General features: G+C 44.4%; 1 protein-coding gene across 6 annotated transcripts in view; it reads left to right on the top strand.

Moving 5' to 3' along the window:
- Window positions 1-26,946, top strand: part of COL26A1 (collagen type XXVI alpha 1 chain) — a 127,511-nt gene that overhangs the window by 52,643 nt on the left and 47,922 nt on the right. The gene's annotated exons all lie outside the window — the stretch shown is intronic.

A 26,946-nucleotide genomic window follows, 5' to 3' on the forward strand; every position in this document is an offset into this window, starting at 1 on the left:
ACATCATCACATTGAGAATCCATTAATGGCTCTTCCGAGAGTTTTACCTCTATAGAGACAAGATTTTCAGAACTGCTGGCTCTTGTTCTTCTTTCCTCCTCTTGGGGCTGATTCTGTCTGTGCCCCCAAGGTGCTGCAGGTGGTTGATACTATTTTTCTTTGTTATGACTCTGAAATATTGGCATGTTGTTGTTGTGTGAGGTTTGATGATGGCTCCGAGGTACTGGTGGACAGAACAAACTCATGGCAATAAGATGACACCTTGGGTATATTTTATTTTGAATCTGTTTGTGGACCACTTTCCTGATTTACTTTGAAGGTGCAGGTTTATCAAACCTAAATCTTTTCATGTTGTTCATAGCATTTGTGGTAGCAAGGCCGTTCTTTACTTGGTACGTAGATTTTCGTCTACCTTACACTTTGGGTGACCAGCTCTTACACTACAGCAACTTAAACCATTAAATATAACTGTAATGTGTGTGCTGAGATTCTCCATTGATTGGGTTTGTTTGTTATTCCTATGCTGAGACCAAGCACAAATGCACAGAAGGGACTAAAGCTTTTTGATTAGTTCTGCTGCCTTCAGATCTGGTCATCCACCATGTGGGGTCATCCCACCCCTAAGAGTGGTTGTACAGTCCTTGTGTTAAAAGACCTAACAGATGGATACTTGATTGAATGATGGAGAGCTAAAACAGTGAATACTTTCAATCAGGTGGACAAATGAATGCGAACTGGTAATAGAATCGGAACACTTCTACAAGGTGATCTCTAAAACAGAGCACTTTGACCAACCAGAAACAGTGAATCAGTTTTAGTTATACCTTCTGCAGATTGGAAACCTGAACTGCTGTTTAATTAGGGTATTGCAGGATCTTCTCTTTTCAGATGACTATGCTGTAGCTTTAAAAACCCAGAATATTATAAACATATTGCAAGCATATGCTCTCCACGCAGAAAACCACAAAACAATAAACCTAATGTTGAAAACCACATTAAAACAAGGAAAAATCACTTTGCTAATGTTTTGTTTCATACAATTTTTTAAGACTTGGAATGGAGCGGAGTCCATTTTCTTGGCTGCTAATCAAAGAGCTGGCATGCTTTGCATAGGAAAAATGTAAACTTCGGAGGGCCAAGGTTTTTTTTCTTTACTTTCAATGCCCCTTTCAGGCATTGGTTTTTATGGGTTGACAAACGTTAGCCAATACTTCTCTGACAGGGACAATCAGTGCGTGGGTATATGAGAGCGGCTGACTTCCCTTTGGGGGACCTGGAATCATTTAGATCTTGTTAGCCTGGTGATTAGGGCTGCTGAGTTTTCAATGTGTCACCATTTTTGTAACCTGTTAAGGAAATAAACAATATTTACAAAGGGAAATAAATGAATGTGGATTCCTCAGTTAATTGCATTCATGTCTTCCTAAATCAAGATGCTTTATTTGGATTTGCTGGAGGGCTGCAATTCTTGTCAAGGGCTGATTGATTTGGACTTTTCTGTGCCTTCATCTGGATCTGATTCCCTCTTGGAAAGTCGACTAACAGCAGAAACATCTGATAAAAGGGCTTTTCACTTGGAGCCCTTTACAACCATAATTGCAAATTATCAGCCCGAATTAAGATAGGGGAAAATTATTAGTAAAAAGGTACTTGGCTGAATAAGCTCCATACGTCGTAATTTTATCAAAGAATCTTCTTACTGCTTTCACGTTGCATCCTCTGATTATTCAGAAGCATGCCTGTTGCTCTCAAACTCAATTATGTGATCTCCTGTGTCCATGTGTTCATCTCTTTAATGTTTCTAAAATCCTTTTTAAAGTTGAAGGTTATGAAACTCCAAGAGGCAGCGGTCCAATGCTGATAACATATGTTGTGCACTGGTTTTTCCTCACTGACTGGTTTTATACACATGGGGAGAAATCAGTTGGGTGTGCAAGAGACCTGGAGATGCTGCAGGTGAGTTGGCTGCCCTGGTAATAAGAGACAAGGATTATTGCAAGGGCCAAGTTGGAGCCAACTGTTGCTTGTTGCCTGGGTGGCCAGGAAAGCTAAGTAAGAATTGGAGGTTCACTGTGGTTTATAGTCACTGATCTTGCCCATACACTTCCAAAAGCAAGTCAGAGCTGTGCTGCTGAAAGCAAAGAACTCCGCTCTGGAGATGAGTGCAGTGTAAAAGCAAAGCCTCTATTTCAGCTCCTTGATTTCCTCCTGTTAGATATCCCCTGGCATGGGGCACCTGATTCTGGCTGCACAGCTGTAGTTCTGTGTATTGGATCCTTCCTTGAAGGTGTCAGGCCACTAGTTTCATGTAGGGTGTGATGCAGTGACAGTGAGAAACTTGAGCTAGCAGTCAGTAGATGTCAGTAGAAACTGAGCCATTTCTCACCCTGTGGGACAGGGTTTTTCCTGTGAAGTTCGCTGGAGCTGTTGGTTGATTTGCCAGCACTAGAAGTGTTCTGTTCCTTTTCCTTAATGTCTGGGCTATCCTCCTCCTGATCAATATTCAATCTTGTGTGAACACTCATTAACAACCCAGATAAGTATAGATATCTTCAGTTTCCTTGGCTTTATTACCCAAATACAAAACCTCTATGGGCTATGTTCTAGTGGTGATGGATGATAGGTTCAGTTCCTCCTGCAGCAGGGAGAGGTGGCTCAGTTATTTGCTCTGTTACGTAGGCAGTTCAGGTCTGTCTCAAAGTGCACCTTTGCACGTCATGCATAGAGTACAGTGGAGTTTTCTTTTCCATGCATCGATTTCTCCTTTCTTTTACAGTTTAGGGTTAGGTCTTTCTTTTTGCTTAACTTTTCTTTCCAAATGGTCCTTGACCTGTGTCCAATTGTACATCCCACAGTCCAGATGTCTGAAGCAAATGTAGACTGAACAAATGGGACAGGATAACTGTGTGCTGCCAGTCCCCCTTTCTGCTTGCCCAAGGGCAGGGAAATCCCTCATACAAGTCCAGGCAGTATATTGCTCCTTTTTCTTATTCCATATTGACTCAGCGTGTTTTGGAGGATTTTCATCTGATGTAGAAGGAAAAGCAGTTACCTTCCCATCCCAATTATTTGTAGAAAGGATCTGAATTATCATTGCAGCTGTGTGTAATGTCTGCAGAAGAACAAAATACTTTGTGCCCCTGCTCCAGCTCCTCTGCTGACCGCCCTTGGTTCCTGCATAGATGAATAGGAAGCAAGTAAGTGAGAGCCTGCTGCTTGCCATCACAGGTCCTGGAAGCAGCATAAGTGCAATGTAGTATGTAATAGTGTTGTGTGGAAGAAGAGCTGTCAATTGTTTTTGGACAGCCTGCTTGGGTCCCGGGTTTGATGTGCAGTACTTCTGTCATGTGATGTTTGGCAGTCTGGATTCCTGGTTCACTCAGCTCCTTTTTCTAAATAGTGACAAAGATTTTTATTATGATTTTTTTGTCTCTTTTAGGGAATTGTGGGGGAGATGTCATTTGAAATCCATAATTTGCTTCTCACTTGAGAGCAGCAAAACTTTCCAGGAAAGGATGAGTTCCCTTTTGGCATGAAAATCAGCGGGTTTTGTTGTTTCTGGTTTGCTGCCTGAGGTCTCGGTGATAGCTGAGCATGTGCAGCTCTTACCAAATTCACTGGGATACCAAACCACCGAGGAGTCCTGAGAATCACACCTTGTGTAGTGCAAGTTCCTCTTATTGGATCACTGAAGAACTGTAAGCAGCAGATGAGTGTCATTCCTAGAATGACTTGCACCTCACGCTGCATTTTCTGTTGGCTAATAGCAGAGAATGATTTAATCAATACTTCCAGAACACTTTGTTCCTGGCTGGAATTTGCAAATCAGAACTCTCTACAAAGGGATATAAACAGAAACCTACAGAATTAATGTGTCAGCCAAGAGGTTCAAGCTTGTCACAACTGCTGCTCTGCCATGAGAAGGTGTTTTTGCAGTTAGAAACGCTTACTCCAAGTGGTGTATTATATTAAAAAGAAAAAATACGCTGTCAGATTGGAACTCAACCTGGGGTTATAATGGAGGTAACTAAATAAACCAACAGAGGCTAAATAAAGGATTTTGCTGTATAAATCAATTTAATGAAAGAGCTCCCCAGATATACCGCATATGAAACTGAATATAAAACAAATACAAGGTAAACCAAATGCGAGCAAAACAAAACTATAATTAAAAGGGTAAGGAATAATATTTAAGTTGCCAAATATATTGATAATTGGGGGGGTGAGAGGGGAAACTGCTGGTGAAAAGCATTTCCTGAGGGATGCTTCCAATTTCTGATGCAGAGCCTGGCAGTGCATCCCTAATCTGGGAGACTTTTTGTTGGTTATGGTTATATGCTTTTTGTGTTTAGACTGAATACCCCAATGTGTGAAGCAATGTTATGAGCTTGAAAGAAAAATGATAAAACTTTATTAAAAGGAAGTAGATATTGCCAGAAATTAAGAGTTTGAGCCTAGTTAGAAACAGCTAATAAATAATTTGGAGGTAAATGGCCAAACATAGCTCCTAGGGTAATACCCTGCTGGAGCCCTGAGAGCTTGCCAACATCTGGGTGCTGGGCAGGGCTCAGTGCAGGGAGCTGCCCCAGTGCTCAATAGAGATGAGCAGCTCAGTAACTGGATATAATGGGCAACCAACTGATGAGCTGGGCAGGTAAAGTATTTTGCATGTTATTTTAGGAAGTAGCCAAGCAGACGTATGAATTGGTGAGAAGTACGTAAATGAACGTTGGCTGAGATGAAATTCAACAAGACCAAGTGCTGCATCCTGCACTTTGGTCAGAACAGCCCCAGGCAATGCAGCAGGCTTGAGGCAGAATGGCTGGAAGGCTGTACAGGGGAAAAGGAGCTGGGAGTGTTGGTTGACACTTGGCTTTGGTAGGAGTAAAGGAGGCAGTCATTTGGAGAAGGTTTGAGATCCCCCCAGATGTTGAGGACTACAGTGCAGTAGGTTCCCCAGCTGAGGGAAAATCATTGCCTAATTGTAGCTAGGAATGGTTGAACCACAGAGTGGCGTGTAGTCATTAATTACATACCTGTGTGCTTCTTGTTTGCTGGTGTGAGCTGAGATGCTGCTGGGAGCAACGCAGTGTAGGTAGTGGGCACTTTACATTCTCTGCTCTCCAATCTTTCAGCATCAACGTGCACGTTTTAAACATTCTTTTTGGACCCGAGTGAGCAAAATTAAATGTAGCATTCGATTTGAGATGAGCTGCTGATTTATATAAAACACAGGCGGATTGCCTGAAGTGGTTGCGGAGCCTCCAGCGTTGGAAATCTTTAAGAACCACTTAGGCAAACATGTCAGGAATGATAAGAGCACAGCTGAGTCTGCCTTGGGAGGATAGGCTGGGCAGATGGCCTCCCGGGGTCCTGGCCCCACGGCTGGAGGTCAGGGAGGCACTGTGGAATGAAATAAAACCCGACAATCAGAGCTCTGCAGCCCAACTCCAGCCAAGAAACACGCCTGTTATTAGCAAGTACAAAAGAGGAATTTGAGCCTTAAAGAAAGGAAGAAGGGGGGGGGGAAAGTCCTGAAATAGCATCCAGTTGTTTAAATGACTCAGATTTTTTGCTTTGACAGCGTGCTTGGTAAGCTACGTTGTTTTGAATGATTTGCTGCTCAGTTCTGTGACATTTATGGCTTTTTTTTATTTTCTTTTTTTTTTTGATGAAAAGGAGAAAACTCCCTGAGGTCTGTTTAGATTTTGTTCATCTGTGATTTCCACGTATGTTTCCTTATTTAGTGGTTGGAGTTGGAAGTGTGTGTTGGCATTCCTTCCTTTCAAATTTATTGAGTTACACTCACAAGAGCCTCCAGTCCTCTGTGTTGGGCAATGTGTCCAAAAAGCCTTATTCAGCAGTTGCTAAATAGGTGATAGGTATGTGTGGTTTCTTCCCTTCAGTTCTGTCGGTCCCCGGCCTTGCTTACAGCTGTTTTGGAGTCTCCTGGCTGCACCTTGGGATGGGAAAACCCACTTGGCTGAGCTGTCCCAGTGGGACAATACCTGTGCCCTGGTACAGCCTGCCTGTGGGATTTCAGCATAGGGGAAGCAGTTGGAGGAGCTGCAGGATGGGCAGGGAGCTGCTGGCCAGCCCCAGATGCAGGGAGCAGATCTAATAGGGGCTGGGGATGTTGATGTCATTGGGTTGACCTGGGACCCACCCATGCACATGCCTAGCCCCACCACGGCCATGTGGGAGATGGCTGTCATCTCCCTCTTGCACGCTGCTCTTGGAGCATCTCCTCCCTTGTGCTCTCGGAGGGATTGTGGCCGGTGGCTTGCAGCTTCCAGGCGTGGGAAGGGTTTGTGTGTAGTTTTGGGAAAGTCAGCATCTTCTGGTGCTGTTTTTCTTGAGTATTTGGTTGTCTAGACAATCCTCTTTCTTTTAACACATTTCTTCCAGTATTGAAGGCTGACCCGTGACTCGTGGCATTGGCACACAGAGGTAGGGCAGGCAGCACACGGGGTCTGACTCCAGATGTGTTGTGAGTGAGTGACACCCTCTTGGCAGCAAAAGTTTATTTTCAGTCCATTCACTGAATCGTTTGAGTTGGAAGGAACCCTTAAAGGCCATCTGGTCCCACTCCCCTGCAATGAACAGGGACACCCACAGCTCCATTAGGTGCTCAGAGCTCCATCCAGCTCCTCTGGCTCTGGCTGTTGACAGACCCTTTGGCACTGCCACACTGCAGAGTTGGATGGCTTTGTAAGAATGCAAGGTTTTGCTCTTTTTCTTCTTAAAGATTTTTATAAAGGAAGAGTTCACAAAGTGAATACAGGAGGGATATTGATTTGATCTAAATTCAGCTACTGTACGCTCCCATTGAGAAGTGCAAGAAGCAGAAGCTGAACATATCCATACAACAAAACTCCCTTACAGTGAGAGCAACTTCAGCAATTAATTCAGTGGTAAGGTACGGTCACTTCTGGCTTGTTGACTGAGGATATATCAAGGAACATATAAGCAATAAGCTCCAGATAGAGCTTATGGGTTCCAAAGACCTCTACCAGAATCGTGAGCAGAGGTATAAAAGTGCCAGCATTCAACTAATTCCTTCCAGAATGCTGCCAGAAATGATTTAATAATGTTCCATTCCTAACAGCTCTTCCTTGTTGCTGTTCATTTCTGGAGAAAGTCCTAGTGGTGTTTTCCGGACTGTACAGACATCGATTGAGGTCAGACTTGAATTTCATCTCTTGCCTCTTGTATGACTCCAGTCCATGCAAGTCTTCCTTCCCCACCCTCCACAGGCTAGTGAAAATTTCCATTCCAATCACAGTGGTGTTATTAATTTTGGCAGGAATAACTTGATTATACTCTTGTAATTTCCTTTGACCACTGTGTGTCAGAGCAGAAAGCTACAGCAGAAGGTTGTGATCCTTCTTCCATGTGCTCTTCTCATAGGTGAGCATGTGGAGCAGCCAGGAGGAGGACCTGGTGTTATGGGACACTACATGAGATTTTGAACTTGTTCCTGTGTTCTTGTGTTGTTTGTGTATAGGTAGATCACTGCAAACTCCTCAGAGGTTATTTGTAGAAATCTAATGAATCAGTGAGAATCTGTCTGTGTAGGAACAAAAATGCACCTCAAAGCTATGAGGGCTGTGTGCTGTTGTGCCTGGGACCTCCCTGCTCTGGTGGGATGGAGGATGCTGGCACAAGGCTGGGGGCAGCAGCCTTCAATCAGGTTCTGCTGAAAATGTGCTTCAAAAAGCTGCAGGAGTCCCTCAGGAAGATTTCGGGGAGGAAGAATGTAATATGTAAGGTTTGCAGTTGTGCTCGGTGCCCTGCTTGTTCCTGCCAACTGTGTTTCTGTGTCCAGGGGCTCATAAACATCTGTTAGCAGCTGAGAGTTATAGGATTTCAGGAAGGCTTTTTGGTTGAGCTGCTTGCTGGTGTTTGAGATGTGCCAGGAGTTAATCTCGAGCTTCACCGTGTGCATCCTAACTGAGCCCCTTTGCACTGCTCTCTGATCTGTGAAAATGTGAGTGTTCCTCGGTCTTGTGGTTGTGAGATCCCTGTGCTCTATCCCAGCACTGTTCTGGTTTTGTCTGCCTTTGCTTGGCTCTCCGGTGCGTGGCATGGTTCAGTCCAGCTGTTCAATTAATGGCATGGAAAATTAACAGAAAAATACACGACTAAGAAATAAATAAACACTTGGTATGTGGGAATCCATCTCTGCAGTTGTTTCAAGAAAGTGTAGTTTTGATAGCATCACGATCCTACCTACGTGGTAGGCTACTTACAAACTTGGGGAAGAGAAGTTTTAAGAGCTTAGGATTATGGTTGCTGGGTGGGAGGTGGAATGACTTAATAGTGCAGGCTTAAATTTCTCTCCTCCTTCACTCCTGCTTGTGCAGCCCTTTTACATTCCTGTCTCTCTCCATCTGCATTTGTTTTATGATTTCAGCAGGAGGGGAGGGCAGAGGTGGGCAGAGAACAGCGCTGACTTCTGGAGCATTGTACAGATAGAGCTGAGTATTTCAAAGAGCAGGACTCAAGCCCTGTGTTTTAATTACGAGTGTTGTGTAGTGCTTCGAGTTATTAGTCCTCAGAAATCTATGGATTTAGAAGAAAATGGTTTAAAAAATCCTTTATTGGCTGACTTGAAGACTGTGAAAGCAGCTTAGTCTTCACCTGCCTCTGGATATGATCCCCAAGCTTTGGCAACCTGCTGTTGTCAGACCTGCCTGGTGTCCAGAAGGGCTGTCAGGCTGTGCCACTGAGCCATGTGTACTTGTTTCTGGAACATGGAAGAGTTGCTTAGTACCTACCAAAACCCTGGCATTAGCATCCTAATTAATGCCACAGGAAAAGCAAGCAACAGTGGTTGCTTTGCTCCCTCACTGCCATAACATGCCACCATTAGCAAGATATCGACTGCTTATATTGTAGGATAGCTGCTGTTAAAATGAGGGTGGTGACTTTTACCTTAGGGGGGAAGACAAAGAACTAAAATCTCTTATTAACAAGAAAAAACTACTTTGAGTTCACTGCATGGGGAGACTGGAGATCCAGGGGGGATCTGTGTCTGCAGGATCACAGCCTTGTTTTCAGCAGTGTTGCCTGTGGGAAAGTGAGTGAGAGGCTCAAAGCCTTCAGTCTGAAACGTGTTGAACCCAAGGAACTGTGGATATTTGTTCTGAGTGAGCACTAGGATTGCATTTGCTGCAATTGCCAGCATCACCTTTTTGTGTCTGATTTCTCTCATGTCCTCAGATCAGAAACCAAGTACAAATCCCAGTGCACGGAGCACTCGTGGACAAACGCTGCTCACAGTGAAGTGTGTGAGCTGTGCAGGAGGGATTGCAGCCCTCCAGTTAGGGATGCTGTTGGGATGTGTGACAGCCAGGCTGGTGCAGGAAGGCTCCTGCTCTAATCAGAGCAGCAGGAGAGCTTTCCCCGGAGCTCTGTTCAGAACAGGAGCTGATAAAGTTCCAGAAGGTGATTTCACTAGTCTGTCCATTGATCACAGGCAACCTAGGGAGACCAGACCAAACACAGACGTGTAGGCTGCGTCCCAGGGTTATGTGATACAAATGCTCTTGCTTAGGAGGACTTTTTTTTTTTTTTTTTAAGAACTGCTCCTGATTATGTGGTCAGTGTGTTTAATTCCATTCTCTGCTGCGTTATGAAGTGGGATAAAATCTCCATCTCCTTTGCTTTTCAAGGGTATTTCCTGCGTTTCCCTTCCTCCCAAATGCTGCATTTCTGCTTGCCTTATGGTTTGAATATGTTAAACTGGGGCAGCGTGTGAAACCACTGATGTGCTGCAGCATTAAGGAGGATCAGGGCTCCGTGGTCCAGAATGAGAAAAGATGGTTTAAAAACGTTCTACTGAGCTGGGGAGGTGAGAGGATTAAAGCCTCGCTTCCTGCTTCTTTTTATGAGCCTAACTTATTTGTCGGTTGGAAACATGATAAATTAGGCAAACATTATTCTTTCCCTCCTCCAGGTTGGATGTTCTGCTTTGCATTTTACAGCGCAATGAATAACAAAGCTTCATTATCACCAAGCTGTCAGCGCTGGAAAGCTATTGCGGAGCTCTTTGCGTGGTTAATTGGACAGTGTGCTGTGTGCCTAATTCATTGCTCCTTGCATTTGTCATTCCATGTGTGAACGACGACAGAAGATGACTTTGGCTGGAGCATCCCTGTCGTCTGGTGTTTGCAGTTCCCTTTCCAAAGCTTTAAGCAGTGCTGGGTATCCGCGCCGTGCAGTCTTGATAGTGGTATCATGAAATAAGTACCCCAGGGACCGTTTCATCATCTCAATTACGTGATTGAAAGATGTGGAGAGATGCAAAGCCACTGAGGTTAAGAATGCCATGATGTATAAATAGCCTTGGATAAGCGTAAGCATCAAATTGAATGCAGATGGGTCTGCGGACTGTGCAAGCAGCTTGCTGAAGAATGTCTGCACCATATACCCAGTCATGCATCCATCATGGTAAAACCTCAATGTTTGTCAGCAGGTCTGAATTATGATACAAATATCTAATTCGTACATAATTTTTCATGGATAGCTGAAATGATTTACTGCAAAAGATGGCACTGTTGTTCCCATCTTACATCTAGAAAAACTTTGGCATGGAAAGCCCTGGTCACAAAGGGGCTCAGCTGGGAGCTGGGGAGCAAACCTGCATTCTGGGCAGCTCGTTTCCCCTAGGAGCATCAGGGTAAGGAGATTTCCTCATGGAGCTGTTCCTTGCAGTGATGGGTGGTAGAAAGTAATCCTTCAGCTGGAGTCTGTGAGTGCAGACAGGGGACATTCCTCCTCTTGAGGACAGAATACAGGGCTCTTTCTCTCTCCTTGCCACCAAAGCCAGTTGGAAGCCTTCCTTAGCATCTCTCCTCTGTGGCATCCCATTTTTGTACTTGGAGCCTGCCTGGAGCAGCTGCTTTGTGCTCTCTGTGTTGGCCATTACTGGGTTCTGCAGGTGGAGGCTGGGGGGTCTGAGGGCACCACAAGCAACGTTCCCAGCCTTGTAGTGGGGTGAAGTTCCCATCAGCCTCACTGGGGAGAAGCAGGCTGGGTTGGAGATGACTTGTAACTGGCTCTTGCCTCGCTGAGGTTTTGATTCTCACCTGGAGATTAAATCTGCAGTTGAATTTTTATGTTTGCAGTGACTTAGTCTTCCCAGTGCTGTTGGCCAAGTGGTCAGCTTTGATGTCGGTCTTAGCCAGACGCTCTCATGAGATGAAATCCTGCCCATCCCAAACTTCCCCTGCAGTTTCATTTCACAAAGGGATTTTGGAGCGGGGGCTTTGAGCAGCTGCTTTCAAGTGGTGAGAGAAGCCCAGGATTTATGGAGCCGCTCAGTCACCACCAGCCACGTGTCCCATTGCATGGCTGCCTCTTCACAGGCTGAGAAAACAAAACGAGCAAGGGGGAAAACCTTTGAAATCTCCCTAAATGGCCCATGGCCACCTCCAGCTCAGCAGGTTAGAGCTGTAGAGGGGCTCTATAGAAGGGATTTGGATTAGGTGTTACCTAGAGGTGCTGCTTCAAGATTGAAGTTTGTAGGGATGTAGACATTCCGCAGTCTTTGTAAAGGCAGCAGTGTGGCACAGTGAGGGGAAGGTCTTCTTGTGAGGGTCAAACCCATTAGGGTAATAGCAGCACTGCCCTCACTGGAGCTGCAGCAGCAGGCAGTGAAGGTGGTGGGTGGACGTGAAGTGTGGGGCTGCAGATCTGAGCTTTTGGGATAATGGCTTTGATGCTTTTCTTTGAAATGTAACATTACTTTTAAGCATTAGTAGCAAGAAATTATCTGAGCAAAAGGAATTTGTTAATATGTAGTTGCCATGGACTGCACAGAAAGGAAACATTATATGAAAGGAGAAAGGCTCAAAAAGTGGAAAGAACAGGAAACCAGTATTGGTAGTGTTCGGTGAGTGGCCTTTGGTAACTTTTTGGAGGTTATATCTGTTCTAACTCAGCATTAAATTAAAAACAAATCATGGTGCAAGTAGTAAGTTGTTACACTCTCCTGTGGTTTGTAGTGAGGTTTCTTCCAACGAGCTGATGGGTTTTTTTAAAGATACCTTTGGTCTCCGAACATCAAACTCGTGGCTGCTTTAAGGTTTTATGGCTGCCTAAGGTACCAATTTTCATTTTCAGTGTATTTCCATACTGTGTAATTTTTATGGCTGCACTAGAATTACTGATGTTTGTGCACACTTACCGAGTTATTTAAATATCCTGGTGACTTTCAACCCAAAATACACACGCGTGCTCTCTTGGGAAGCGCTTGCTGCCCGCACATGGTTGACTCATGTGGTATGTATTGCAGAGCGGATTTGAAGTACAAGCTGAGAACAGAGGCCCTATGCTGAGTGACTAAGATAAATTAGGGAAGTTCTGTTATTTCTTAGCCTCTATGCGGGAAACCCTGAAGTCAGTGAACCTTAGGAAAGATCAACAAATGCAAGATGCTCTTTGTGATTCTCTTGGCGCGTTGTCTTTGGTGTTTTGTTTCCTTGTTTCCTCTGCTTTTGGGGGTAGGTTTGTTCTTTATTTTGCTTTATGTCCTTGTTCCACATTACAGCCATCACCACTCTTAGTGAAAGGCAGCAGGTGAAGTTGATAGCTTGGGATGCTCCTTCCCATTGGTCTTCCTGTGCTTGAACCAAAACAGCCACCTGTATGGAGAGGAACAACTTCAGACCAGGCAAAGATGTAACAGCAGAGCTACGGCAACAAGCTTTGCTCTCCATTGCAAGGCTTGGGTAGACATTAACGTTAAGTTATTTCTGTTAAGTAGATTGTAACTGTGAGTGCAGCCTGGAAATTATTGCTTCTTTCTTTATCATTTCTTTATCTTATCATATTTAAATTAAAAAAAAAACAACAAAAAATCAACCCTAAAGAAGCCCATCTAATAATGCTAGCTAGAAAACAGGAAAAAAACTGTCATGCTTCTTTTCATGAATAATATTGCAAAGGAAAAAATGAAAAGGACCTGGTCTCTACTTAAAGACCTTTTAAGACCACTGGGAACATGGCTCATATTCTTCATTCTGTCTGATGTCAGCACCCATTGCCGGGGGCTGTCGATGTCTGATAACTGCTGCTTACTGTGGGAGGCCCAGGAAAGCTTTAGAAGACAGCTGAGATTTTCACAACAGCCCTAAGTTTTGACTCCTGGGCACTGAGAAGAAAGCAAATGCGGTTTATGAATGAAGTTCATCCCCAGTGCTCGTTTCCCAGGCTTGCCTCATTTATTCAATAATTTGAGACAGTGTTGGATTAAATTTCGTCTTCCAAGCCCTGTCTGGTGAAGCTACTCACCAGTGCTGTAATTTATCAGGCACGCCACATCCTTCATTCTGATTGCTTCTTCTGGAAACCACCGACTGAGGGTGAGAAAGTCTGACAAAGAAAAACCCCAACATTAAAAAAATAATAAATGGACATTTTGTCTTGGCGGCGAGGAGTCCATGGCTGCCCTGCTGAGCACCCAGAATGCATCCTCTAACCTGGAGTGCTGGCCAAAATGAGTTCTTTACAACTTGCTAAAGAACTCTGAGCCTCTCCATAATTCTCTTTTTTTTCTGATGCATCTTCAAACAATCACTTAAGATAAACACAAGAAGGCAAACCCAGCCTAGTGGCTGACTCTGCTGAGCCTTTGAAGACTGGACATGTGTATCTGTATCTCTTCTGTAGCCTTTCCTACTTTAGCTGTCACTTTCTGGCCATCTCACATGGCCTCTCTGAAAGGCTGGTAACCTCTCACCTGAGCAAGAATGCATTTTTCCCCACCACCCTCTCAAAGCTTCCTTGCTGTGCTGCATTTCTATCAGCTGCTGTTATTACCAGCAACTTCAGTAGCTGCACGAGGAGTACTGCTGTAGTCTCCTCCTCGATCTGAACTACTGCAGAACGTACGTGTTCGTTTCACAGCATGGTCACTTAGTGCACAGGTGGAGGAAGGTCTGTTCCAGGCATCTTCTGTCTAGAATGCTCTATCTAAACAGATCAAAGGAAGCAGCGCAATGTTAAGACTTGGCCACAGTCCCAATCCCCAAAGGTCTTCGAGCCCATCCTCATGGAGCAGCTGCTCACTGAGCTTCCACCAGGTGCCTACAATGAGGGCTTGACACGGTGCCATTTGGCACTCAGCCCTCAGCATCATGGGCTAGAGAGCAGCAAAGGCTTATTTCTGTTACAGCAGATGCTTTCCAGGTACTCTTTCCTTGATCCCTCTGTCTGTCTTCCTTATCCCAAAGAGCAGGAAAATCATGATAGAATTAAAATGGGATTTGCTTGCTGCAAAATGCTTAGCAGCTGTCTCCTCAAAGTTGCATGGTTTAGCCACACTCCTAGGATGGTCTAAGAGGTCATGGATGAACTGCAGTGCTTGGGTTTTGGCAAGGTGAGGACTCGCCCCTATCCCTCACTCCTTCCCCTTGGTGTTGGCAGTTTCAGTGCCCTGTTGTCCCTAAAAAAGTCTCAGAAAAGAGTAACAACCATATCAAGTGTATTTGCTCTTCATGTATTTGTGATAAAGACCAGAAATTCCTTATCAAATGTCTTTATATTGGAAGTTAAAGACAGTAGATAGGAAGTAAAGCTCTGAGAATTGTATCGGTCACATTGGATCAAATCAAATATCTGTCTCCTTTGTTCTCGACTCTGACCATGGCCAGGAGTTGATACCAATGGAGAAATGTGAGTAAAAAGGCAAGTGTGCAGTAGTACTCCTGGCTGCCTGCATTGAACTGGATGCATTGATGGTTCAGGCTTTTCCTTAGCTGTAAGCTGATTTCTTTCTGCTGCCTTCCATGGGTTTCTCTGTGACTTGGCCCAAACCTTCTTGAATCTGTGAAAAATGTGACTGAGAGCCCTGTCCTTGGCAATGCATGACAGTGCATCTGTGCTAAGCTGTTACACAGCTTAACGATACGCATCATGAGGGAGCCCTTTTCTGCCATAGGCTCTGTGATCTTGGTCAAGGCATTTTGTTTTCCTGCCTATAAAAGGGGGATTACGCGTTCCTGTTTCACAGAGAATAGGGAGAATAATATTTATGGGTTGTTCAGATACAAGGGCTGTGGGATTCATAGAAACATACATGGTAAATGAAACAATTTGTTCTTAATCTGATTCCTTCTTGGCTCCCAGTGGACCAAGCTTTAAAACCACACTCTAATCTTTCTAATCTAGTTTATCATAAGGAAAAGAGAAAAAACAACACAGGCAGATCTTCGTTGTCTCTACCATACCCTGCATTTATGCCAGATGATCCCTTGAGGTGTGTTCTCTAGCATTTCACTATGAGATGCAGGATGTTGTTGTGCCTTTTGTGGGATATCGTTAATAAAACCTGCCCTATAACCTGGCTGTGTGAGCAGGGTGCCTGACAGCTGCTAGCTAACACAGCAGGCAATGCTTCAGCTGAGATAATCTTCCAGTAACGTGAGCTCTTTGCTCTGAGACTCTTCAATGGAGGGCTCAGGCCACCTGAGAGCTCAGCAGGAATATGCTGTCCTCAGCACGTTCAAACAGGAGATTCCTCAGTAATGAGACTGGGGTGTGTGTTGGGGGGGGGGGGAGAGTCTGCTGTTTAAAGAGCCTGAATGTCTTTCCTTCCTGTCTCAGACTGCAATGCTTATCTCCAGAAAAGAGAGAAAGGAGAGAAGTAGGTGCCCTGCTGGTGTTGGGTCTGCCTTGGCTGATGGAGTGCTCTTTGGGAGGAGGGTGACAGTCAGCGGGACGGTTTCATAATGATTGAGTGCCTTCCCTTGTTTCAGTGGGTTTTTAATGACTTCCAAAGAAATGCTTCAGGTATTCATGCTATGAAACGTGAAGCTGTTCCCTGCCTGCTTTGTTCTCACAGAGCAGGAACTCTGAAAGAGTTGCTTTATTCGTACATTCCATTTTCTTTAAAAATGAAAGGCATTCCCACTCCTTTTCATATTTAGCTTTACTGCGCTCAGCACTTGTGGCAGAAATTGGACTATTTAATTGATTTATAATCAATCAGTGTTTGTAAATCCTTTGCATTCCTTGTAAGCAGTTTATAGAGGTGTAAGAGTTCGCCCTCTGAGCTGCAGTGCATCTGTCAGCCTGGCCCAGAGACTCAGTGATCATCATGTGGGGTTAAAACTGGTTGCCGTCATTGGGCTTGCTGTCCTTTAATGTTTCAGATGGAGGAAGGTGTTAGCTCTGCAGTGGAAGCCAGGAAATGATGAGAGCAGTTTCCAGACACAGGCATAGGCAGTTGCTTGCAGACTGCACCCTGAAGTGAGGCACTCTGATACTACAGGTGATGGGCCAGAGCTGGGAGCTGCATCAGTGGAGGCATCACTCTGCAGCTGATGGTGGCGCTTCATCTTAGCTCTGCATCTGTTTTCCATGACCTGGTGTGGTAACAGGAGGTGGAGGGCTCAGCTGGCTCTTCTTGTTCCTGCTTGAGATGAAGATTTGGGAACGTGGATGTGTGAATTGTTTATCTTTGTGTGAGTTTTTCGGTGACTATAATCGTGTGACATAAAGACTTTGTTTCAGTTTTGATCACTTGAACCACTTCCAAGTCATACAGTAGTAGTATGTGAACAGTCTCTGCTCCTCCCTGTGTCTGCCCCTGGGAAAACAGTGGAAACATTACATCCCCCAGCCCCTAAACCACCTCAAACGCATCTTCCCCTGGAAAGAGAAGCAGGGGAAAGGTATATGATATGCTGGTGAACCAGAGAGCGTTGGGTTTGCATCTAACCACACAGGTGGGTCTGGTTGCCTCACATTCTTTCCCTTTCCTGGTTACATCTTGTGAATTTCCAAGTAAAGTCCAGTGTGTTATCATCCATCTGCACACAAAACCCTATAACCTTTAGTTATTAATTCCCTCTTCCCACTGCCTTGGCTCTCCATAAATCTTAAGCCTGGAATCTTTCTTCCCTCTGCTCCCACCTCTTTCCTTCTTTTTCTCTTTTAAATTAAACACATTCCAGAGAGAGGCCAGGAGCTGTCAGGAAGCTTTGCACTGATGGGGCTTCCTTTGGGATGTGCAGGCTGATGCGATGCCCACCTGTGCTCCTGCAACCATGAGGAAGGGAAGGCATCAGTTTGTAGTGTTCTGCCCAAGACCCATTTCTGTGTTCCTGCTTCGTTAGCAGAGGGGCAGGAGGTAATTGATGGTATGGAGACAGCAGCCTAAACTGGGATACCTTCAGGTCAAAGTATTAAAGCCCTTATATAGCAGAATTGGGTAGGCTCTGTATCCTTCATTACCTTAGGAAAGCATCAGAAAAAAAGCTCAGGCTAAAGCCATACCAAGATGAAGATATCTGCAAACTACTGCTTTGACCCTGTCCTCGAGGGGGCTGGTATTTCATCAGGGAAGGAAATTAGATTAGTGGACTTGATTTGTTCTCGACAGATGTATGCTGGCTGTTAAGTGATTTGATGATTATCTCCCAGGTGCTTATAAATAGCCTGACTGTTTACTGGGCATGGGTTTGAAAGTGGCTGGCTTCAGTTTCCTATTTTGAAAGATAAGCATCACACTTCCCCTCCACCTACGTTGTCCTTCAAAAGTTCTGGAACTCAATCACCAGCATCTGGGAAGGAGACCCTCCAACTGTTCTCAAGGAAAGGTAGTGTAACCAGAACCTTAAATATTCACATATCAAGGTGTAAAATACACTTAAATGTGTACTTAGAAGCTGTGGGTTTGTACCATCCATTTCTATGTATGTGTTCTGCACTAACTACCTGAGGGACCGCGTGCAGCCTGCAGCCAAGGCAATGGAGATCTGCTGTTGTGTAGGAGGAAGGGTCAGTGCAAATCAGATGTGAGCCCCAATCCCCTGTGAAAAGGAAATAAAACTTCCACATGCAGGCATGTGTAGAAGCTTCTTGTTGGTCCCTTAGCTAAACACAACCAAGCAGGAAAAACGATGCTGGCAAGAAAATGCAAGTATGTTTATTAGGATTCAGCATCCAGCAAACTCTTCTGCATTGCTTTCTTTGTTAATGCTGGCAATCTGAGCTGCCTGCTCAGTTTAAGAGCTGAAAATCTTTGTGCTGGAGGCATGGATTAAAAGTTGGTAGCAGAGGACATAAAAAGCAAAAGTTAATGTATATTGTGTAAGGCTGTGAGCTCCGTGGGTGGAAGTTTGAAAGCTGGAGCTCATGCTGTGCTCCCCACAGTTAATGTAGAAGAATGCATTCCTCTTGTCTGTGTGAGCACCTGGGAGGTCTCTCACAAAGAAGTGGATCACTGCACTTTGCCTCTAAGCCTGGAGAATCATAGAATTATTATGGTTAGAAAGGACCTCTAAGACCACCTCATCCAGCTGTCCAGCTACTACCAATATTGCCCACTAACCATGTCCCTAAGTACTACATCTACCCTATCCTTAAATACCTCTGGTGGACTCCATCACCTCCCTGGGCATCTGGTTCTGATGCCCAACCACTCTTTCTGAGAATAAAGTCTTTGCTAGAAGAGGCAGTTGTGGCATTTCTCTTTGTTATAATGGATCCCTGCAGAGGTGTGCTTGCACTGAGTGGGCTGCAGGAGGAATAAAGCTTCACAAGGACTGTGCTGTCTGAGTGTTGTTTGTTCCAGCAGGGGAAGTCACACATCCCAGATTGGAGACCCAGCTCAGGGAGCAGAAAGCAAACATTCTTTCCCCATAAAACTCCTCGGCAGGGCAATCTAAAGGCACTTCAACCATAACTAAGTGGGTGCCCCCAGTGTAAAGCAGCAGCAGGAGTGTGAGGAATCAGCAAAGCATTTGTCCGGCGTAGAGACTAAATATGTGCTATCAGCCATCTCTCTGGCCCTGCTTCCTCTATTTCTATCTCTCTGGGGAGTTGGCAATTGGATTGATTTGTTGCCTGACTCACTGTCTTAGATTGAGATACTGGGAACTGCTGACAGTGTTAATAAAATTAGCGTTAGGGAGGATGTTTGAATTTTTGCCTTTGACGTTTTTAAGGCAGAGTACTGACATTTAGTCTAAATTAAAAAAGTTACTGAATTGCCTTTATTGCTTTAATTTCCCTGACTGAAGCCTTGATAGTTTGCATCTGAAAGCTCAGTCTGGAGAGAAGGGTTTGGGGTTGCAAGTTTTGATCTTTCTTTTCATTGAGAATCTCTGGTTAGTTTAGAAGTATGAGATACTGGACAGAGTTCTTGGGAGAAATATGTTCAGAAAAGCACAAGATAAGTAAAATAGAAATGTATGTAGCGGTATTGTTTTATGATAGCAAGGATTGCTTTTTTTTCTTCTCCGGTGACACAGAGGTCAAACTGCAATAATAGACTTAATGTCAAAATCTAAGGACAGGCAAAGATCTAGTTTTTATTTTTCAGGAATGGTTTGCATCATTACTTCTAAGTGCAGTTGCCTGGTCTTTAGGTTATGTGATTAACTTTTGCTCCCTGTGGGAAATGACTGAATTCAGGAGACATTTGTTTCATTTCAGAACTGCTCTTTGTCTGTACCTCTTGCCCTCTGTTTTCATGTGTTATAGTTTATCCTCAGGTAAAAACAGCAGGGGTTGCTTGACTTTGGGGTTGTTGTGGTCTGTAGGAAGATAGTGTTCCAACAGTCATATTGTAAGCAATTTCCAGTGGCCCTTCAAGTTCTCATTCAGATGTTTAGCTGCTCTGTGTCGCTGCAAGCCTTTGACACTCCTGTTCCATAACCTATGAAGTTACTGCCACCAGCCAGTGGCCACATAAGGCATGAAAGCATTTACCCTTCAGTGAATCTTCTGCGAGGGAACTGTTGGCTGAGCTCAAACAAGAAGGCTGTGCCACTCATGGCTGCTCGTGTTGTTGTGCTCCTGGTACCTTTACTGAAGGGTTATGCCAGAATCTGAAGAACCTTTCCTGCTCCCTTAATGGCGGCACTGCTTGTTCTGTCCCACAAAAGATGGCTATACTGTTATTCATTTTGTTCCTTTCTCTTTCTTTGACTGCTGAAAGTAAAAATGATTGTAGTGCTAAATTTTTGGAAGGTTTTTTCCCCCTCCCCCATTTCCTGAGAAGTTTGCATACGGACCGAGACACTCATAAGCTTTTCCGAGATAAGAATTTAATTTATTTATGCTCCATTGTTCCAGGCATGGCTACAGACTGGGTTGGAAATTTGCAGTTCCAACTTTAGCAGGTCACAGCATGGAAAGGAGCAGCTGGATTTTCCTCCAGAGCAGCCGTCAGCTGTTGGAAATCTCTTGATACTCCCCTGGCTTCTCCATGTTCGGCATTCACTTCTCCTTCCTGTAACAGGAATTATGCTACGTGCTGTAGGCTCTTTCACTAACAAAGAGGAGTGAAGTAGAGAGGCTGCACCATTTCTGTGACTCTTTTCACCTTCGTGAGGACAAAGTGTGAGAGAAAACCACTGATCAGCTCCATTCTGATGTTTGCAAAATAACTTCTGTGGCTCAAGCAAGCAAGCAATGAGGTTAAAGTCGAGAAATGCAAACTTGTGCATTCTATTATACTGCTTTTCCTTCTGACATCTTCTGTTCTTAAACTGAGCCTTCTCTGTTAGCACAGTGTTCCAGTCAGGTAGCTGAGCTTTGAAGGCAGCAGTCCCATTGAAAGCAGATTTTTTCCCCTCAACTTTCATGTTCTCTTAATCAAAACCCTCATTGTAGTGTTTCTTGGTGCTATCTCTGTGCTGTAAGTCCTGAATGTCCTGAAGTCTTTGGGCAGAGCCATCACACAGAGGTTGCATAATGCTGGTCTTCCAATGGCCATTTTTGCACACAACCACAATTTGTACAATTTTTTTCTTATAACTAAAGCTTTTTTAGGGAGGGAGAAAAGTGAAAAGAAGAAAGAAATGGGAAAATATCCCCATACGGTTACTGCTCCTGGTCAGTAGAACTTTATGATTTATGATCTGTGAAAAACATGGGCAAGTAACTGGAAGTCAGGAGGGAAGAGTTACTAGCCATGACATCATTAGCTCAGTTAATATAAAACTTTATGTCCTCACAATGGGAGACTTGTCTGTTGAATTGATGGTTGAAGGGGATCCTGCTCTGGTGCAAGATGTAATGGTTTCACCTTTGACGCATCAGAATATTCACTGTCCTTTTGCATGGTGACATCTTAGAGCTTCAGTCCTGTGGGATAAGCGGGTCCTTCTCCCCTTAGCCATTTAGATTAAGGTACAAGAGTGTTGATGTAAATTTGTTGCTGGCATTATGGGCAGAAAGGAGCTTCAAAAAAACTCAAGATGAGGTTTCCAGGTTCATTTGTTGCATTGTTAACTCTTTTGAGGCACTTTGTGTCTTTCATATGTTTTGAACTTGGAGCTGTTCGTTAAAAGGGAAGAAAGAAAAAGTCGTTTCCTCTAGTTAAGGCACTTAATCATATTTCTAAGATCCACAGATGCTACCCCCGGAATGGCTGCCTGAATCTGAGACTATTAGCACTCCCTGGGAACTGCGAGGGAATCACCATTCACACATCTAGCTTCTGTGATGATGAATGGGATTATTAGAGAAAATCCCCACGTGCATCGGTGAATCCAAAGTCACGCGGTTTTTTTTGCCTGTGCATTTAGACTCTGATTCACAAAATAAACCAGCTGGACTGGAACAGGCAGGGCCAAGTTCTCTGGGGAAGAAGGACATTGTGTATTGCTAGCAAAGCACTAGCACGTGTTAATGTTATCACATGAGGTGTGACTTCATGGTACAACTTTCCTTCCGAAATGCTTCACGTGCTCCAGACACCCCACGTTTCTTTCGGCCAGTGCTAAACACACTTGTTAATTGAAAAATGATGAGGAGAATTGGTAATCCTCTCTAGAATGAAATATTCCATAGACATCTGGTGTTAGATGTGTGTATCCAAGGAGTGAGAAGTAGGAAAGCAATTGTCTGAGTCCCTGAGGAGCTGTAAGCCTGTCGGTAATGCTTCTTGTTCAGGAAACGTAGCAGGGAAGGTATCTTCACATGAAAAAAGAATGAGCAGAGCGTTGGTCTTGAGACAGAGGATTGCCCTGCCTGCCTTGAGGGCAAGTGAGAGCTGAGGATGTGTTATCTTATGCAGAGGCTGATGCAAATGGAATAGTCTGCCTTGTCCAAATGTCAGCAGGAGATGTTCTTCAACCACTAACGGTAACATAGCTGAGCTCCAGAGATTAAAAATTTCATTTACCCTTCTGTAAGCAGAATAAGAAATCCATGTGCATTCCCATCCTATCAATCTGGGTTAATCTTCCACTGGGTTCTGATTTTGGAGGAGAGGTAAGATTGAATCCAGGCACATCAGCTAAAGCTGACTTCGATTTCTGAGTTGGGGGCATTATTTATTTACTTGTTTGTCTTTTGAATTCCTTCACTACCAAAGGACACAGCCGGCTCCTCAGACACTCACATAGAACACTGCTACTAATAACAGCCTAATTTATGTGCCATTGGCCAAAAGCTGAGAATCGGTGACGATGAAAGATGAAACTTGGCACAAGGGATGCAGGCAAATATTTCAGAGGTTCATTTTAAAATCTGCTTCCTTGGAGATTGTGCTGTGGCAACGTTTGCCTTCGAGATGTTATCAGAGAAGTGCTGGAATTTCATCATAACTGAAGTGAAAGGGTTTTAGGATGTAGAGTCTGGATGTTGAAGATACGCTCCTGCTATCTCCTTTCCTTCAGTTCTCATCAGCCTTACTTGTCTGGTGGGCATTTATTTGCTGGTCCATCCAGTTTAGCGTTCTGCAGTGAATATGTTGCACTGCAAGACCTAAAACAATTTGGTTGTTGCCATTTTCTGATAAAACTTTTGGCAGTCTCGACCTATTTCTTGTATGTTGGCCCTTGGATAAGCTTGTATGGTGTTAAATTAAAAACAAAACAAACAAGAAAACACACAGACCCTACTATGCTCTTATAGTAATTGGCTTAGCAAGTTAACTACTGCTCTGTTATTTAGCAGTGATGCTTCAGTAGCACCAGGAGAGCACTCAGGCCAACCCTGTGCAGGCATTGAGCATGCTCTTGGTTCCAGGAAAGGCTGCCAGATGGCACACATGTGGCCCTGAACATTCCTGTTTGTGCATGGGAATAGTAGAGACCTTGAAGAAGTGCTGCATTGATGGATTTGGCCAAATGAGTTTTAAGCGAGGAACAGTTAATAACAGCAGAAACTGTTCTCTCCCTGCTTTATTTCTTGTATCTAGAGCAGGGCTACCCCATGGTGTTTCCTGAGATCAACTGAGTTCTCTTCCTTGAGATCTGCTTGTTTTCTACCCTACTTCACTCCTAGCATATGTTCCGAGCACATTTTGACTCCATCCTAATTTTAATAATAGAATCATTAAGGTTGGAGAAGACTTCTAAGATCATCTGGTCCAACCATCAACCCGTTCTCACCATGCTGACTATCTGTGTCCCTCAGTGCCACATCTCCACGTTTCCTGAACAACTTGAGGGCTGGTGACTCCACCACCATGTAGCAAAATGCAATTACAGAGCATAAAACTTCTTGCTTTTGGTTATTAGGAGGGATGGGCTGAGTAATCCAACCCCATCTACTCTTTGCAGATTTGGGTGAGCAAGAAGGCTGCTCTGATCACAGATGGGATGCCCACCTCTCTGAGCAGCACCCCCAGGTCTGGTCAGATATGGGGGGAGGTATTAGCACCCACTTCTTTACTTATCTCCCAGCAGCATTCAGAGGCCATAGGGAACACCTTTTCATGGAGAGGAGACACAGACTGAAAAACCCGCTGCAGTAGATTATGAGCTGGTTTCTGTTTTGACTTCTTCAATTTATATTGCTAAAGACAAATTTTATTAGTGAAATCTTGGGCAACTCAGCGATGGATTTTTAGGCTCTGACTGGGTGCCTGGAGCTGCATTTCTTTGAACTGTCTGTTAGAGGAACTGCAGCTGTATAAATGGATGAAGACTGTGGAAAGAAACTATAAATACAGCTTTATTAAGGTGGGTTTTTAAATCAAAGTAACTTTTTGAAACATCTTAATGAAGCTTAAAAACTATTTTCCAGGTCTTTCCAACAGCCACGTTACTTTTCAGAGCTGGGGGGCATGTTACTGAAGGAGCTGTGGCCATTGCATGTGGTTATGCCTTTTTCATGAGACTTTTTAACCTTGACTGGACAGACAATTTAAGACTGGGCACCAGTTATTAGGCCTCTTCTTCTGCTATGTTTTGTGATGCAGTGTGTAAGTGGTTATCACAGAATGGTTTGGGTTAGAAGGGACCTCACAGCCCACCCAGCCCCAACCCCCTGCAATGGGCTGGCTGCTCCCCCACCAGCTGAGGCTGCCCAGGATCCCATCCATGGCCTGGATGAAGCAATAGTGCCAGAACTTCACTGTTTTAAAGAGATGTTGCCAGGCTTGACAGACACTGCTGGGATGGTGCTGTGTGCTTAGGGTTAGGAATAAAGATTTGGAGATATTTCCTGATGCCACGTGACCAGTGGATTGTGCCTTACCAGGGATGTGGCAAGCTCACTCAGTATACATTTTCTTGCTCAGAGTTAATTGGAAACAACAATTTAACACATAAAAATGTGGTAGGGTAGCTTGATAATGGTTAGTGCGTTATATTCACCTCATGTTCTTGTCACAGATGGTTTGGGCTCTCTTTGCTTAAGTGCGTGTGGCAGGGATCTGAAGTCCACGAGCCAGCTGGTACTTAGAGCTGCTCTCCTGGGAGTTAAACATGGGTTTAGAAAGTGCTGCTTAAACTCTCTGTTTTCTCAGCATCTCGGAGCTGATAAAACTGTAGAAGCCTTGTCCCTTCCAGCTGAAACACAGTCCCACTGCCCCACATCTCAATGACTCCAGAGTTGGCCTCATTGGAAAATAGGAGCTGAGATGGACACGGCAGTGAGGGATAGTTGGGGTACAAGTGGTGGGTCAGCACTGGCTCCAACCACCAGCAGCTCTGTTCTGTGGTGCTGGTGTAAGGGTATATCTTTGAGGAGAGCACTGGACACAGTTTGTCACTGGAGCCAAACTCCATGTTGTGAGGGAAATCATTGATAATGCTTCTTGGTAGTAGTCTGAGAGTAAAAATAGCTGTGATGGAAGTGGTTCTCATCATAGTGCAGACACAGGCGTACATGCATGTGTGCATGCATCTATATAAATGGATACACAGATGAAAAGACATGGGGTACGTCATCCAGAGGTGGTCTGAGCTGGGATTTCCATCAGTAGAGCCTGGACCAAGGAGACTGTGAGGCAATCTCTGCGTTCTGCTTCAGGAGGCAGAAGCATTCCAGATAACACTGTACCATCATGGTAAAAATGCCTTTGTTTTTGGCATAGAGGTAACCACCTCTTTTCCGAGTGTCACATTTTACCCACTTGCAGTTTCCTGCTTGTGTGTTTTGGCTTTTGACCAGGGCCTCAGGCTATGTGTGCTCATATGGTTTTGATAAAACATTGAACTTAGACAATACATCTTCTCGGACGTTTCTTCCTGTTAGATTCAAGTGTGATACAAAGCAACCAGTGCTTGATCAGTAGCAGACACTGTTTTTATCAAGTGTTGCTGGATGTTCATTAGCCATGAAAGGATTGTAGAGAAAACTTGCTGCAGCACAGGTAGGTGCTCCCTCTTCTGAGCCCTTCCTTCAGCCTCATCAGCAAAACCCTGGGCTGTGAGGTTATGGGGCACTTTGGAAGTCCATGTTCACATACTAGTCTGTAGGAGCTCAGCTATTTGGCTAGCATTTATCTTGCTGCTTTTACAGTCTTGTTAGTCTGCTGAGAGAGATAAACCGCGAGTGAGATATTGAGCAGTGGCAGATGAATGGAAGCAGCAACCTCATTAAAAACCATCTCCTAGTTCCGACGTTTGAGATACCATTTAATGAACGCAAGAATTTGCACTGCAGTGATGTATTGGGTAAGAAGCTGAGTTAAAGAGCACTTTCCGTGGTCTGCCCAAGGAGCATATATGACCTCTATAGTGATTCTTTCATCCTCTATCATACAGCTCATATCCTTCTTGTATGCAAGGCAAGGGTGCATCATTTAGTAGGCAGGGATATGAAACAGAAAGATACTCAGATGTGGGTGCACAGAAGGGTTGGTGGGGCTGCCTGCTTGCTGCCCCAGGGTAGCAGCCTGCCCATAGCTGCCCTGCTCTGCTCAGTGTGCCATCACTCAGCACAGCCCCCCAGCAGGGGTTAGTGTGATTGCAGCATGCTGGTGCAGAGATGGGTGAGGTGCTGCTGTGGGGCAGGTAGGCAATAGCTGGGGTCAGTGTGCTGTAAAGGCTGCGCTCAAATGCAAATGCAGCTTGAGTATTAAAAAGATGAAGTCTTTTAATGCATTTTCTGCCTCTTATGTATTGACCGATTTGTTGGAGTTATCAAAAATCTGCTTCTCAGAGCACTGTAAGTAACAACAGTGATTTTCTCCATCGTATCTTAATCCTCAAAGGCAAGAGATTCTCTCAGCCTAGCAGTCGAGTACAGTTGTCTCAGTGTCACTGAAACCCATGATCTGCCCATATTTGATCTATTTTCAGGCCTCAAGTTTGGAAGGGAGCTGATGTTGTTAACAACATGTAGGATGAGTGGGAAATCCTGCTTAGATTCCCTACTGATTGTTCAGCAGTGCTCTAGTATTAGATATGGAGGTTGGTGACCCTGCCTGTGGCAGTGGGATTGGACCTTGATGATCCTTGAGGTCTTTTCCAACCCAAGCCATTCTATGATTATGAGAATTTACTTCTTAATTTTACATTCCATACGTAAGAAATGCACAGCAGAGGCTCCATTCTTCTTTTTTTGAAGCGTCACTCATCTGAGCCATCTCTGCTTTAAAAAATGAAGTTGCTGTTACAGAAACCGTACAAAACCATTGTCAAGACTTCTATGAAATACTGTAGCCTCTTAATAACAACTTCTAGCTGAAAAATCTTGGCATCCTTCAGTTTAGGAAAGGGTTTTAAAATTCACCTTCAGTTTTTG

Source organism: Coturnix japonica, chromosome 19, assembly GCF_001577835.2.
Source record: "Coturnix japonica isolate 7356 chromosome 19, Coturnix japonica 2.1, whole genome shotgun sequence".
NCBI lineage: Eukaryota > Metazoa > Chordata > Aves > Galliformes > Phasianidae > Coturnix > Coturnix japonica.